The following is a 17,143-nucleotide window of genomic DNA, read 5'->3' on the forward strand; positions in this document are numbered from 1 at the left end:
ATGTCAAAGAATAATATATTGAGGTGGTGTAGCTTAGTATGTTGGAGGCACAGAGTCTAATAAAGCAGAAAATGTCCACTGCGCTGCAATAGAGAAACTATAGGCCAATAAAGTCACTTACTAGTAGGGACCATACTATGACCCATCAGCAAAAACTCTGAGGGTGGCTTTGTAATGGAGACAGAATTCAAAGGGACAACCAAAGTGTTATAATGGGCAACCTTAGTGGTGACAAAGATATCATAAATGACTATATATCATAAATCACATTAGTAATGGAACCAGCCAGAGGGGAGGTAGCCCTCAACCCTGGATATTTATCTCATTTATAGCCTGCCTCTCTCCCCAATGGGAACCCAAAGCAGCTTGCATCATTCTCCTCTCCTTCATTTTACCCTCACAACAATTCTATGAGGTAGGTAATGCGGACTAGCCCAAGGTAGTCCAGCAAGCTTCCTTGGCAAAGTAGGGATTTGAACCTGGGTCTCCCCGATCATTGTCTAACACTCTAATCACTACACCACACTGGTCCTGAGTGTGGCTTAGGACTTGGTGCAAAACTGTTTCCAGTTGGGAACAATTAACATAGTGCTGTTCGTAACAGCACATAAGTGAGAGGAAAGCTGCCACACAAAAATCCAACATAATCTACCTTTTATTTCAAATCAGAGGGCTTCTTAAAAATAAGGGAATTAGTCAAAAGGAGTTGAAGAGGAGAGTAAAGCAAGTCAAGACTTTTCAGAATGCTTAGAAATTATTTAAATCAAGCTCAGATGGAATGAACGCTAAAGATTATGGAAAGTACCATCAAATCCAAGACTTTGCCAGCATGGTTAATACACAGAATGAAAAAAGCCACAAAAATGGTAGTCATACTTAAACAAGAACAAGGAGGAGCACAAGCTCGGGGAGAGGGGGAGTTGTCAATAAAGCAAATTAAAAGATAAATTTTAAAAGATTGCTAAAAATATAAGAATTTATTTGGATATATCATATGGAAGAAACCAGCTATGGAGACAGTTCGATTGTTGGATGACCAAGGAGTGAAAGGACCGCTGCAGAGAGATTAGAGAAACTACATAATGGTTTTCATTGTGGAAGTATTTGGGCAGATATCTATGGTTGCCAGCCTCCAAGTGGGGCTCACAGATCACCAAGAATTACAACTGATCAATTCCCCTGGAGAAAATGGCTGCTTTGGAGGGTGGACTGTATGGCATCACATCCCCTTTGAGCTCCCTCCACCCCCAAATTCTACCCTCCCCAGGCTCTAGGAATTTTCCAACCTGGACTTGGCAACTTTACAAGATATCCATTCTAGAAATGCTATTTTCAGGGAGGAAGTTAGAGGAACTGAGTCACACAGAAATGAAGCAAAACTAAGTTCCGGTACAAATTTAAGACTAACAAGTCACTTGGTCTGGATGGTACATACCCATAGGTTCATAAAGAACTCAAACATGGGATGTTTTATCTCTTGTTAAAAGCTTCCAAATTATCACTAAAATCAGCATGGCTTCTGCAAAGGGAAGTTCTGCCCCACCAACCGTTCGAAGTCATCAAGTTGGAAGGTAACTTAGACATCATCTAGTCCAGAGATCCCCAGCCTTTTTTGAGTCTGCTGGCACATTTGGAATTCTGACATGGCAGGGTGAGTGCAGCGACAAAATGGCTGCTCCAGGAGACGAAGCCAGCCACAAAATGATTGCCGCAGTTTAACTTCAGTAACACAGTATAGATCCTTGTGCTGTGATGGCACCTGCTGTCAAAGCAACATTTAAAAAAATCTGCACAGCCAATCAAATCTCCAATAGCACCACCCACTTCCTTAAAAACGTTTGGCAGGCGCCATGGAGCCCACAGGCACCATGCTGGGGTCCCCTGATCTAGTTCAACCTTCCCTTACACGTAGAAATACACAACTACATCATCCCCAGCAGATAGCCATCCATCCTCTGCCTTAGGACCTCCAGGGAAGGAGAGTCCACATTCCCTGAAGTAATCCATTTCACTGCTGAACATTTTACCACTAGAAAGTTTCTCAAAACATTCAGCAGAAATCTACTTTCTTATAATTTCCACCCATTAGTTCTAATACTTGTTAGCCCTGACCTGGATAGCTCAGGCTAGCCGCACTACACTACACTAACTACACTTTTAGCCTCTTTACATGCTGTAAGTAAATACAATGCCCTGACCTGGAGAGCCCAGACTAGCTCGATCTCTTCAGGTTAGTATTTAAGTGGGAGACTACCATGGAATACCAGGGTTGCTATGCAGAGGCAGGCTATGGCACACCACCTCTGAACGTTTCTTGCTTTGAAAACCCTATGGAGTTGCCATAAGTTGGCTGTGAGAAAAGAGAAAATAAGTCTGCCGCGTGAAGACAGCAATCATGTTTCCCTTCCTTTAGTCTGTTCTTCTCCAGGCTAGAGACACCCAGCTCTTTCAGCTTTTCTTCACAGGTCTTTCCAGACCCCTTATCATCTTGGACCATCTGTTCTGGATGCAGTTTAGTTTGCTGATGTCCTTCTTCAAATGTGTAACCAAGAAATGGAACAGTACTTCCTATGAGGTCTGACCAGCATAGAATACACTGGAATTATATTACTTCCTATGATCTGGGCTGTGTGCTTCTGTTAATGCAGCTAAATACTTTTCTTTCTTTTTTTTACACTGGTATCATACTGCTGACTCATGTTCAGCTTGCCATCAACTAAGAGAGCAATCATAAGCAGGTATATATTCAGAATTCTACTCAGGTCTACCCAATGAGTCTTATTCCCAGGACAGTGTTCTTAGAATTGCACTGTTTGACATCTAGGCTTGGATCTAGAGATGTAAATTTTCTGGAAATTTTGAATCAATTGGAGGGGTGGCAACATTTCCCCCCTTTTTCTCTAGAAAGAAATTGAAATATATGCAATTCTATCACCCTAAATAAACCCTTTTTTGCTGCTTCAACAACATGAAATACACCATTTAGAACTCAGTTAACATACTGAATTGTATTAATTAGTATATTTATGGAATCTGACCGCATTAATGCCTTAGTTTGCGGGGACAGGTGTGCCAGAGTTGCACCAATGCATGTCACTTCAGTATCTGTTTTCTCTTCCAGTGCTGTGACCTTCAACAGGAAGGACCAATGAAAATATATTATGTGCCCCCAGGTCCTTCACTATGCTATCCAGAACATCATAGTCTTTGGGGATCCACTCAAGATTTCTTCTGACTTTACCATGTGGATCAGCAGGAGTAGACAGTGGGGACTAGGTCTAACCATCTTGGCATTCTCTCCGTCTCATCTCAGATGCATGCTCTAGGAACACCACACACCTTCCTAGATAGCCTGATCATTCTTCCTATTGAGAAGGACGAAGAAAGCTGTGTGGCGTAACCATCCACCACTTTGTGTCTACTCCTTGGTTGGGCTTGTGTGTGTGTGTATGACTGGTTTCCTTCCATCCAAAGAGTCCCAAGTATCTTTAATGTTCTACAGTGCTTGTGGTGGGTATTTCTTCTACAGATGGCCCAAGACCCTCTCTGTGGTAAGAGCCTGGTCCTTTAAGAAGGCTATCAAGCATGCAGATAAGGATGAGCCTTATACTTACACCAGCATGCAGATAAGGATGATCGTATATTTATGCAGTGGGCAGTACTGTTGCCAAGATTTGGAAGATGCAATAAACTAAGGATGAACTTTGACAATTCCTGGTGCTGTTACAAACAAGAAACAAACAAAGCAGTGACTGCCAAGTAGGCTAATGGACACCTTGAAAATTATTAAGGGTAATACTGAGATGAGAACTGATGAAGAGTGCTAGACAGTGTAAAAATAACATCTAGAACTGGCTTTTTAAAAAAGACACGCACACACACAAAGAAAATGAAGTATTGGCTTTATTGATGCCACCAAGATAGGAATTTCAAAAGGCGCACACCAAACAGAGAGTGAGAGTTTGAATACAGCATTATTTATTAGTCATCTTGCTTTAGCACTCAGTAACTGACTACATTTCCTGGCGGTCGCAACAACAGCCCTTTTATTCTAATTTTATCTTTTAAAATTATGAAGGGAAAAGGGAGGGGGACGAGTTAGCTTCTCTTGACTATTCCCCCTCATTGACAACTGAACCACATGCAGTCCTGGGAAAGGAGGGGAGGAACAATATGGGATCCATATGGTTAACAGACCTTTTGGCCTGGCTGACATTTACCATTTGGAAATACTGAACACATTACAGATGTACTTGCTTAATTTTGCACACAATGCAAGTTACTACTATATCTACAGTACATCATCCTGTAGGTTTACTCCTCCCATACATAGTTGTGTGCAAAAACAATTCCACATATGTGGACCCACTGAAAGAAAACACTGACCGCAAACAAGTAGTCAGAATACAGTCTCAGTCTCTTAGTCTCTCTCTCTCAGATTGTAAGTATAGTTGGGAAAACATATTTTTTCCCATCAAGATTAATGAAAACCAAAGATTTCTCATCAAATATGAAAACCCACAATTAATTCATTCAATTAATAGAAGAGAACTCTTAAAAAATGAGGAATTTGCTTTTATCTGAAGATAATTTCCCCTTCTTTATATCACAAAATAAATAAATTACTGAAAATAATAATACACGAAGACCTTATTTGACCCATTCTTATAGCAATAAGAGGACCAGCATGAATAGTAAACCAAACTGTAGCCTGGACTGCATTAACAAAAGAAAGGAAAATCTTACTTTCACAAGCACCATTTCTTCCTCAGGAAAAACTGATTTCGTTTACCAGTACAGCATTTGACATGTATACACATATAACAAAAGTTTTGTTAGAAAATTGTGGGGAGTGGAATACGATGTTCATTTGTTTACAGACTAGGACTGTTGGCACATGCCTTAAAGACTGATCTTTTAAAGGCGCCAGGAAAGGAAGACCATCTTTAAACAAGCTTTAGTCGGTTTGTAATAAGAATATTAAACCCACATCTTCCAAAGCGCTGTTCTGCCCTACGTCGCTGTCTCTTGGGCATTAACTATGATCAGACATCCATATAAACAGCAGAAAAGCAGCTCAAAGGAGATTTATGCCTCAAAATGTCCTGTGAATGGCTGCTGTCTTACTCTTCCATCGCTAAGCTGCCTAGGCACACGTCCATGTATCCCAGATGCTTTAGCATGGAGCTTTCATTCTTTGATAATTAAGAGAAAGACGGACGACTGAACTCTCTTGGCACTGTGAAGGCAGAAGATAGGATCTACAGATTTGATTTTTTTTAATGACTGCTGCTTACTGTTTTGGTTTGGTGTTTTTGTTTGCTACCTTGCACATTTATGAAAACAGTAGTCCCCGGGACCTTAAACACCAACAAAATTTATTCCAGTATTATTCTTGAATAAATTGTCACGTCTTTAAGGTGCCACTGGACTATTACTTTGCTTGCTATAGACTACTATAATTACCCTTCCGGAATAATCTCCTTGTATATTGATTAATAAAAAGGCAGAATATTTAATAAATAATTTATTAAGTTATCCCAAACCATTAAAGAGCACATGGTATTTTTGAAAAGGTAACCTGACCTGGGTAGCCCAGGCTAGCCCAGTCTCATCAGATCTCAGAAGTTAAACAGGGTCAGAGCTGGTTAGTATTTGGATGGGGGACCACCAAGGAAGTCCAGGGTCGCGACACAGAGTCAGGCAATTGCAAACCACCTCTGAACTTCTCCTGTCTTGCAAACCTTACAGGGTCCCCATAAGTCAGCTGTGACTTGATGGGGGGGGATAGGGTTGCCAACTGCCAGGTAGTAGCAGGAGATCTGCTAATTCAACTGATCTCCAGCCGATAGAGATCAGATCACCTGGAGAAAAATAGCTGCTTTGGCAATTGAACTTTATGGCATTGAAGTCCCTCCCCTCCCCAACCCCGCCCTCTTCTGGCTCCGCCCCCAAAATCTGCCGGTTGAGAAGAGGGACCTGGCAACCCTGGGGGGGGGGGGAAGAGAGAGAGAGAGAACCCTTCTTTAACCTTCTCAAAGGCTGATGCAGAACTGTAAATACATACCAGAAACTGGTCTGTTTATACAAGACGGCTCTCTCTCTGCTTATAGTAAGCAATCCTATATGCTGATAAGGGTAGGTTTAGCAGTGAGAATAGATTGCCATTGACCTATAGTTGGACGCAAACCACTAAACTACCTCTATACATAGAACAGGAAATCACTGCATGTCTGAGAATAATAGTAGTTCTAAAGAAATAGGAAAATCCTGATCTGCTAAAAATGCACTCTTTGCCTAATTCTATTTCGAAACTGGTACAGATGTAATGGCTAAGCATGATTTACAGCAGTACTCAGTGTGTTCAGATTTGGATTGGTTAATACACTGAATTAAAAACAAACAAAAGAGAGCATGAACTGTCAAATCAAGAAGACTAGTTCCTGGTGATACTGTAGAAAATTTGTGATATTTAAAGGGAAACCTGGATTTTCCAATTAAGGGCGCACTAGGTATTGCATAGTTTCAATTGAGCTTCACGTGCTTTAAGATCTACACCATTGGGATCATGTATTCAAAACTCAGATGTTCTGATTTTTTAAAAATTAAATATTTCATATTTTAATATTTACTTTGATAGGAAGAACAAGATGTCATTTTGCAATTGTTTCAATAGGGAGATGTAATTGCGCCAATCAGCATGTAGGCTCATGCTAGGTCATATTAACCTACAGATTCAAACACTAACATATTTGTCAATGAACTATAACAAGCTTATGATAAAGTAACAAGTGACAATGGTGTTAACCAGCCCTCTGTTCAGACATGGCATGATAAGTGATTTAAGTTCATGCTATTTATGTTAAGGTATTTACACAATGTGTTTTCATATCACTTAAAGCAGAACAGGAAGAGTACATATTTATTTAATTATTTCATTTATACACCACCTTTCTCCTTAATGGGACACAAAGCAGCTTATATCATTATCCTCTTCTTTCTTTATGACAGGTTATCATAGTCATACTGCTTAGCCCCATGAGATGACGCTAACTACAACAAGAAGCCTCCTGAGATCTCCTAACATTAACACAAACATTGATTGACATCTCAGGCACTTAAAGTCAAATTTAAATTTAGGTAGCATTTGCAATATCTCAGTAGTTAAGTCAGAAATTAATTCTCTTATGGAATACAATAATAAGACACAACTTTCCCTACATGCTTCCTGTATCTAAACAGCAAACTATTATTTTAGGTTGTGTGTGTGTGTGTGTACAGTGCCGTCAAGTCGCAGCTGACTTATGGCGACCCCTTTTTGGGGTTTTCATGGCAAGAGACTAACAGAGGTGGTTTGCCAGTGTCTTCCTCTGCACAGCAACCCTGCTGTTCCTTGATGGTCTCCCATCCAAATACTAACCAGGGCCGACCCTGCTTAGCTTCTAGTACTGTCATTTCCTGAGACTCTTTTACGGTTAAAAAAAGGTCCTGACATCAAGGTAGGATAAAAAAGTCACTTCCTCTGCAAACAGAAGCGAACCCCCTCTCTAAGCTGCTGCTTTGGCTACTATGGTAGCCAGCACCATGGGGTGTTTGTGTGTGTGTGGAATCAAAGGAGCTATGAGGAGGGAAGGAGGGGTGTGTGGAAGTTAGAGATGAAACTGAGCAATGGTTATTCTTAGTTTCCCAGTGCAATGCTATGCAGAGTTACTCCAGGCTAAGCCTATTGGCTTCAGTAGGTTTAAACTAGAGAAACACTGCATAGGATTGTACTGTTAGCTACAAAAGTTTGAGCAGCCACAAAAGTTAAATTGACCTGGTAAGAAATATGAAGGTTATGGTTTATAGTGTTAGAGTACCGGTATATAGTGGGAGAGTAGAATTAAATGTACAAAAGCAAAAATTTTGTATTTCATTTTCTCGTGACACAAATAAAAATATGCATTCCTTTTAGTCTTACATTCTAGTTACAATTCATGAATAAGCCATCCAAACATCTAAATTCTAGTGATTAATCTTCATTCTGTGCACACAGCATTGTCTTCCATCAGCAGATAAAGACTTTTGTATCATCTGCCATTCCCTCAATGATTCCTTAATTGTGTAATTTAGTTTGTTAGCTGCCTTGATGGACTTGATTGGGCACCCAATTAAATAAAATAACTAAGTAGAAAACAGGGATCATAGAATCATAGCGTTGGAAGGGACCACCAGAGTCATCTAGTCCAACCCCATGTACAATTCAGGAAACTCACAATTACCTCCCCTCCACACCCCCAGTGACCCCCACTCCTTGCCCAGAAGATGGCCAAGATGCCCTCCCTCTCATGATCTGCCTAAGTCATAGAATCATCGCAGCCCTGTTCCAAAACACTTTACACTTAAGAGTACTATTCCAAAATGCTTTATATTCATAGTACTGTATAACAGTGGTTTCCAACCTTTTCGGTTTGGGGACCAACAAGTCCTAATTCACTTAGTATGGTGCCTCATCCCAGGCCGGCCCAGAGGGGTTTTTTGTACCCTAGGCAAGCTATGACCTTGGCAGTAATCTAGTTCAACATTACATTATCTATAGTGGCTAACCAGGTGTTTTTGAAAAACCAGCAAACATCACATAAAGGGTGCAGCTGCCCTTACTATGAACCTGAAGCGTGGCATTCCAACATACACACCCTTTGCATAGGGAGATTACATTCCAGACTTTGACCACCCTCTCCTCCATTACGCCCTCTAATCCCCCCTAAGATTCTACTTCTCCAGTGACCATCAGGATAAATTTTCTTGATCAACAAGTATATGCAATAAAGGAAAGAAACAATGAATATACGGAAGTTACTTTTTCCAGGGTCAGCTCTTGGTTTCCAAAATACAAAAAAGAGCAATAGAAAGGGCAGGGGTGGCCATTATGGAGGGCTGGCCTGCAATCCACTTTCAGAGAATTTGTGACCCACTTTGGGGTCCCACCCCACAAGCTGGGAAACAGTGCTGTATATCACCATCACCCTGTATATGAGTATACCAAGATGCATTCTCTGTGGCTGATCAAACCAACTAGTCTTCCCTACAGGAGTCTTCCCCAGAAGACCTCTGAGAATCAGAGTCTGCAGATGTTTTAGAAGTGCCAGAAGAATTTATAATGTGGACTGCTTTCACAAGTCTGGATGAAAGCCTATAGATGGGGGAGGGCATTGGCATTATGCTTAAACTCTAGAATGTTTTTAGGGAACCAGATTGTTACTAATCCTTAGACCCTGAGATGTGGTAGGCAATAAATCTCAAGACAACAGGAGAAGAATACAACAGAAGAAGGAGCACAAAGAAACAAGACAGCAGGGGGTGAATGGAACAGGCACTGAATTCAGCATAGTAGCAACAGCTGTTCATTTTCAAGTACACTCATCTGCATTATACAAGAGCCAGCAGAAGGAGGGGGGAATCCAAAGTAAACAATTTATGGCAAATTACAAAAAATTATAATTGGGATCATTTGACCGAACTAAAAGTAAACAATCACATCAGTGACTCTTCCTTAACTTCATGACAGCTAGCATGCATTTTAATCCTGCAAGATTATTGCTAACCTTTAATATGGGATTCATTCCGTATGTCATGCTAGCCATGAGAGACACTGGACACAATGCACAGAACACAGGATGGACTGATATGGATCACACTGCTGCCAGAGTGGCTTTGGCACCCACAATGCCATGGTCCAAGCTGATCTGCCAACAGGACTCTCCTTGACTCAGTGGTTATGAAAACCAGCCCTCCAATACGAATTTCATCACAACGTACTCAGAAGATGCTGAACCAATTTACTTCAGGACCCTGGATCCCCAGTTCTTTTCTCATATTGTAGATGAAGAGCCCAAGTTTTAAGTGCAGTTTCTGCCAATTGCTCTTTATATAAATTTTTGAACCAAAAATAAGGCTGAAGACACAGAGCAGTGAGATGGCTGAGGAAACATGGTTCAGCTCTGAAGGGAGAACCATGTACATCATCCTGGGTTCTTCGGAGGAACAGCAAGATAAAAGTGACAAAGCACAGGGAAAGAAAGCAATTTGGGAACCCTTGTGTTTGAAGACTAGAAATTGAGAAAATGGGGGGGGCTCTTCTCTTTTAGAATGGTGAGTTGAACTTTTTAGAGCATTATTTTAAAATTATATTCTTACAGCAGATCATGTTGCTAGTAAGACTCTTTGATCAAAGACAGACGAGGGGCTGGATACAATCAGCTTTGTTCTTATTAAAGCCTCCATTGCACATGGTATTGTTCTTAGGAGTTCCACAATCCCACACACAGACTTTTTGGGTAGTCAAAAGGAACCCTTCCTCCCCTTTTCACCAGTACAAAAGCTGCATCCCAACCTCTGGCACTGCTACTGCATTTGACCAATTACTGAGCAAGTATTGTACTTAGATATGATAGTGGAAAAATACTTTCAAATGCTGCAGTCTACAGGACATCCATCAGGTGTTTAGCCCAGAAGTGCAACAAGGGAGTCATGCATACCACAATCCTAAATAGCGTTGGACCCTGCTACTTCAATGAACTTAGAAATACGTAATCACTTAGGATGTCACTGCAACAGGGCAGTTCTAAGAAGAGCTAACCTTCTAAGTCTATTTTAAGTCAAGTTTATAAGTGTGTAGGAGCCCCGTGGCGCAGAGTGTTAAGCTGCAGTACTGCAGTCAAAAGATCTGCTCACGACCTGAGTTCGATCCCGACGGAAGTCGGTTTCAGGTAGACGGCTCAAGGTTGACTCAGCCTTCCATCCTTCCGAGGTCGGTGAAATGAGTACCCAGCTTGCTGGGGGTAAAGGGAAGATGACTGGGGAAGGCACTGGCAAACCACCCCGCAAACAAAGTCTGCCTAGTAAACGTCGGGATGTGACGTCACCCCATGGGTCAGGAATGACCCGGTGCTTGCACAGGGGACCTTTACCTTTTACCTTATAAGTGTGTAATTCTGTTTAGTATTGCTGTTTAAGAAATCCCACACCCTTATTAGGCCCTGGGGCATGGAGACTGTGTCAAACCTTTTGAGGCTTCTAATTCGGCAATTCCATGCTGGAATTTCCCTTAGAAGTTATTTAGCTGAAAAAGGTTGGCTTTTAGATTAGCAATATTACAGCCTCGAAGTCTTTAATGTTCTACCACCTGTTCCTTAATATTGTGGTTTTTAATGGCATATGTGTGTCTATTCTTTTGCATAATGAACAACCTCATATGAGTGGTTTGTTTCTAATGATGTGTGGTTTCAAATTTCAACTTGTAATTGTTTTTATTCTGCTTTCCCATTAAGGAAACCCTAAATTATGTGCTGGTTCCTTAGGGTGCAGAAGTTTGCATATCCATCTGAAATACTAGGTATATTTGTAACAGTTGTTTTAAGAAAAACTGATATATTTATTAAATTAAAAAATATAAATGTTATTAAACAGTACAATTTTATGTGCTACGTTATACAATTCATGTTCTTAAAATTGCAAACCTTAAATCTGAGAAGAAAAGAACTGCAAATACTTAATCCCCTTCCCCCAAATTTCATTTTCATTATTTATACAAACTGTACTTGTCTCTTCTCAGCTCTTGCAGTTGGGGTGGCGGGAGGACAGAAACAACATTTGCCATTTGAAAATGAAAATAATGAGTATACTTTAAAATGTGATATCTGCTTGCAACATTGAAGAGCAGCCTTCTGACTCTTAATGATTACTGTTTGCTTAAAGTAAATGCACTGAAATAGTAAATCCACCTTATAGATAAAATAGCTAGCTAAACTCTAATTGCTCCTCAGGGAGCAATAGCCAATATTAATAATAGGTACATATCAATTGGCTTGCCTTATTATAGTTTTATAGTTTTTTGTTTGTTTGCTAAACTGATCTCTATAACATTTGTTAAACTGTACAGCTAAAACGCTTATGCAATAAGAAGCTTTTATGTGAAAATAGAGTATCTACCCATTATCTCAGTTTTCACCCCACAGTACACATGATCCACACACACAAGTGAGCTTCCATGCTCTCACTTCATGTGCATTCAGATGCACATTTGTGTCTGCATTATGATGCTCATGTGGGTTACATAAAATGGCTGAATAAGTCTTTTGATGTGGATGCGAGCATTTGTCCCCATCCAACATTTAAAGCTGTGTATTATAGGATCTGCCCTGACCTGGATGGCCCAGGCTAGCCTGATCTCGTCAGATCTCAGAAGCTAAGCAGGGTCAGCCCTGGTTAGTATTTGAATGGGAGACCACCAAGGAATACCAGGGTTGCTGTGCAGAGGAAGGCACTGGCAAACCACCTCTGTTAGTCTCTTGCCATGAAACCCCCCCAAAAAAGGGGTCGCCATAAGTCGGCTGCGACTTGACGGCACTTCACACACACATTATAGGATCTAGATTCAGCCCTGTAGCAAAAACATTATGGCAGGGGAAAAACAGATACAGAAAAAATACAAAAGTAACGGTTCCATTCTAAGCAGAGTGACACCTTTCTACGTCCATTAAAGTCAATGGATTTAGATGGCTGCAATTGCTTAGGTTGGTACTGCCAGTGAATTAAAGACTCTAGAAATTAGTAAAATAAAAACAACAATTGTTTACACAGCTTTATATTATATTACTACTTGAGTAAATCAGACAGTGCTGTCTTCTAAAACTGGGATTTTTTATTAGTCACTTACTGTAATTCCCAGGGGATATACTTTCTGGTTATAGAGCAGTGGGAAAAAGACATGCAGAATTTCAGATCATTTTAAAACAAAGCCATAAAAGGGCATTGAATCTATCTTATTTCTAAATTAAGTAAGCAGCCTAGAGCCATAAACAAATATTCTATGTGTTTTAACTACCTCCCCCAAAGTATCCAATGTTCTTCCCACATTTGATCAGAATGGCCATATAATAATAGATTTAAAACAGGCTAATAATGGTATTGTGCAATTACTTTTAGGGGGAAAAGTGAAGCCAGAAATTACATAATGTACAATATTAATGATAGGTCAAGCCTTGAACAGTACTAGTGTAACAGTACTAGCGAAACCTAACCCTTGTAGGAAGCATTTGTTCGAGTCCTTAATACACTGGTTCAAGCCAGCCACACATAAATCAGATTTATATCATACTGAAGTGAGCAAGAGTTAGTCTGCACTAAAATCAGTGGAACTTAAGCAATATATGTATGAATTTTGTTTTAGGATTCCTTTCCATTTCAACACATTAACTATTGATCCAACAGAGCTCGTTCTGCAAGACCAGTTTCATGTGACAGCTAGAGGCCATGGATGTGGATACTGATTCCCATTAGAGACAAGACAGCGCAGTTGCTTTCAGATGAAACTTGAGTGAAGTTGAACTGCCAGTGTCTACAGAATTAAGCAAATTTATATTCATAGCATGCGAGCTCCCAGGTACACAGAGTGGGAAATGAGCTGTGAATAGCTCTTTGGCCAAAAAGTGTGAAGAGGCTCAGACACTTGAGGGATTTAAACTTTGTCATCACCCAATTGGTGAGTTATATGACCCACAATATGTTGGTTTGCTCCTTTGCCTCCTGAAGCACTGGAGTAGTGGGAGATGCACAGTTTAAAGAAGCTGAATGCCCAAGTGTCCAGGGAAATTAATGAAAACGAGAACCATAAGGTTGGGAGACATTATGCAGAAAAAAGTCACAGACTCCTTAGTTATCTATTCAAGGAAAAGTTGTATGCAGTTTTCCACCAGCTAAGATAAAGCAGCATTCAAAACATTAAAGCTTCTCATGTGATTTTTTAAAGTGTACAAATCTAATATTAGAAAAATCAAAACAGATGTAATGTTTTTTTCTGGAATAGCATTTCCATTCACATTTCAATTATTTTGGCTGTCTTCACTTATACTAAAGGTAAAGGTCCCCTCTGCAAGCACCGGGTCATTCCTGATCCATGGGGTGACGTCACATCCTGACGTTTCCTAGGCAGACTTTGTTTACGGGGTGGTTTGCCAATGCCTTCCCCAGTCATCTTCCCTTTACCCCCAGCAAGCTGGGTACTCATTTTACCGACCTCGGAAGGATGGAAGGCTGAGTCAACCTTGAGCCGACTACCTGAAACCATCTTCCGTCAGGATCGAACTCAGGTTGTGAGCAAAGCTTGGGCTGCAGCTTACCACTCTGCGCCGCGGGGCTCCTTCACTTATACTACTTTATAGTAAATACTATGACCACACACAGCCCTTGTTAGATCAGCAGCAACAAAGTCAGAAGCCATACACTCGGCACCCACTTGCTGGTTCTTTATTCAGCTAGGATCACACAAATGGATCCTAGCTGGACTCCCCGCCCCTTATCAGAGTATGGAGCTGCAAAGTTCCCCTCTACAGCTTTCAACAGGAATGGATTTCACCCTAAATAACTGTAGTTCATTTGTTAAAAATGGCAGCGTGACTACAACAGGCTTGTATTCAGGGCTGGGAACTTCCCTGCCTGTGAACGGCTGCCGTTCCATAAATGGGGCAAGGACATCACTCAAGTTAGGTGGGTGATAGGACAGTGGTTGCCTTTGAGGCAACACCACAACAACTGTGTGGCTGTGTTGTGGAGCAGCCTGGAGGGCAAACACACTGAGAGGCATAGTCTCAGTAGTCAGAGTGGTTCTTGACCTCTCAAGAGCCATGGACCTTGCGTAACTCTTTGTGCTTGCTTCAAAGGGGGCCTTGGGGGTAGCTGATGTGGATGATTCAGCCACCCACTTCAGACTGTGCAGGATATGGGTCAACAGGAGGAGGATGACAATGACAAGGGAGCCTGACAAAAAACCCCTCCCCTCCTGATTTGAGGCCACAGGAACACTAGACCAAAGGGTGGGGGCCGGACCCCAGGGGGCAGGGCTTCCATCAAACCATTCACTATCAACCTGAAAACGTGGCCTTAACATTTTATAGCCTGCTACACTGTATGATAAACTGATAACATTTCAGCATTACAAGAAGATGTAGATGTGCAGTCCAATATACTTGTTAAATTCTGCTAAATGTACCTATACAAAAAATGTAGTACAGACAGCTCCTACTGCATTCTCAAGCCCCAAATAAAAATGCTGTTAATTATTTTCTGGGGGTGGGTGGGGTGGAATTGCTACTTCCAGAATAAAAACATTGAAGCCTTGTACTGAAGACTTATGCTAGCATTTATGAAGTGTGTTCAATACCTCAGAGAATAATTTTATGAAGAAAAACTGTACAGACAATAGAATATCACAGGGTATTCTCTGGGAAATTGTCTTGCTGAGCTAAGATCAACTAATCCAGGAAACATTATTTCCAAGACTGGTTTTCAATAGCTGTTGTACAGTTCTAAGTGGGCTACTGTAAGGACTGTTCATTCTGTCCCCAGTGATATGTAACTTTCACTCCACTTGTAAGTTGTACTACTGCCAGTTTTACTGCCCTAGGAAATGGAGTCAGGTCCATCAGGGACAATATCATCTAACCTATCAGCACCTCATCAAATTCTGAGGCAGAGAAATCTCTTTACCAATACCTGTTAATAGAGATCCTTTAACTGGATATGCTAGGGATTGAATTTCCAGGGGAAATTGTGAAAAATACTATCTACACTATTTTTCCCTCTCACAGCCAGCTAAATCTGACAAGACATATTCTCACAGAGTATTCATGGTACCAAGGCATGATTTAATTCAGGGTATGAATGCAAACAATCACTTTTTTTCAAAAGCACCAACCCTGATTAATGTTTTTGCATTAGTCCTCCAACCTGAAAGAGGACTTAAAAATAAAAGAAAACCTGTTGCATAAAGCAGATGTGCATGTTGCATGCATTACAGAATCACACTGCACGCTAGAATTCTCTAAATATAAACTTATCTCAGTGAAAGGATATTAATCTAAATAAGGGGAGATTGTTGCAGTGGTTCACCCTGCAACAAACATCTCCTTTGAGGTTTACACTTTCAAAAGGCTTTCTAAACATTGCCACCTTGTGGATATAAAGCTAAATCATATTACTGTTCCTTAATCTTTCTTCACAGTTATGTTTGACTACAAATTTCCTAAGAGGAGAAAAAGAAAATTTAAAGCCAACAGACAAATGGCTTGTTAGTCTGAATCTATAATTTTATGCATCAAAGTAAATTGTAAAACACACACAATACTGGTAGGGCTCTCCTTTCTTCAGCTTGTTCCAGGGAAAAGAAAACAAGCATGTGAAATAAAGTAGGTAGTAATGTTCACAAATTCTTTTAGCAGAGGGAGGGGGCAATAGGTTAGGTGAAGCTGAGAGATGAGAGAGGCCCCCATGTAACGTAGAAACATTTGCCTCTCTTTTTATTTACAGAGTTTCCCAAATCTTGCAACTGTTCCAACTCAGAACTCATGAATAAAGGCTAATAAGGGAAAGATCATGTGCAACAGCCATTACAGATGATAACTGTGTCATGAGAGTGGATGAGATTCCACCTTGGAATCTATTGTTGTGGAGGTAAAAGACATAAAATCTCTGATGGTTCTTCATTATGGTGACAACTGACTGGTACATTCATACATTGAGGCAATAATGTACAGTCAGGCAAATAGCACTATGTGAACTCACCACCTATATCTTGTTAGGTATAATGGGCTTGCAAATGAGTATATATAGCTTTCAAGGACTGGTCAAACACTGCTTTAATTCCAATGTATGATTTTCTCTGTGTTGCAGTGGACAAATTAATTTCCTATACAGTCTTATGTATATTCTGAATCTACTTGAGTAATGCATCAAGAATACAGAACTTACTTTGTGCATTCACACACTTTCCTCGATAGCTGGAATGGACTATATCTTGCAGCAATTAAGTACTGGAAAAGAGAACATAGCAAAATTTAGATCAACGCATAAACCATGAAAGCAACATAGCAAGTTATGCATTGTTTGTGTCATATTAGGTTTCAAAAAGTAAAGGAACAGGAACCCTTTATTACAGTACTATAACTCAGGAAAATTCATGTTATTAAACTGATATATATGCCTGTCCACAAGATATTCATTTCTGATATTGTGGAGAATCCACAATCTTTAAAAGGAGGTCATATTCAGATTTTCAAGCACTGTTTTTCACTGCTTCTCCATCACAATGAACAAGCCCATGGGATAT

The 17,143-nt window shown here is 40.5% G+C and overlaps 1 protein-coding gene across 1 annotated transcript in view; it reads right to left on the minus strand.

Annotated features, from left to right (window-relative positions):
- Positions 1 to 16,849, minus strand: part of MAPRE2 (microtubule associated protein RP/EB family member 2) — a 73,102-nt gene extending 56,253 nt beyond the window's left edge. The window contains exon 1 of the mRNA XM_056854381.1: positions 16,786 to 16,849. The gene's annotated coding sequence lies outside the window, so the exon portion shown is untranslated. The remainder of the gene's footprint in view (positions 1 to 16,785) is intronic.
- Positions 16,850 to 17,143: the final 294 nt, after the last annotated feature.

Source organism: Euleptes europaea, chromosome 8, assembly GCF_029931775.1.
Source record: "Euleptes europaea isolate rEulEur1 chromosome 8, rEulEur1.hap1, whole genome shotgun sequence".
NCBI lineage: Eukaryota > Metazoa > Chordata > Lepidosauria > Squamata > Sphaerodactylidae > Euleptes > Euleptes europaea.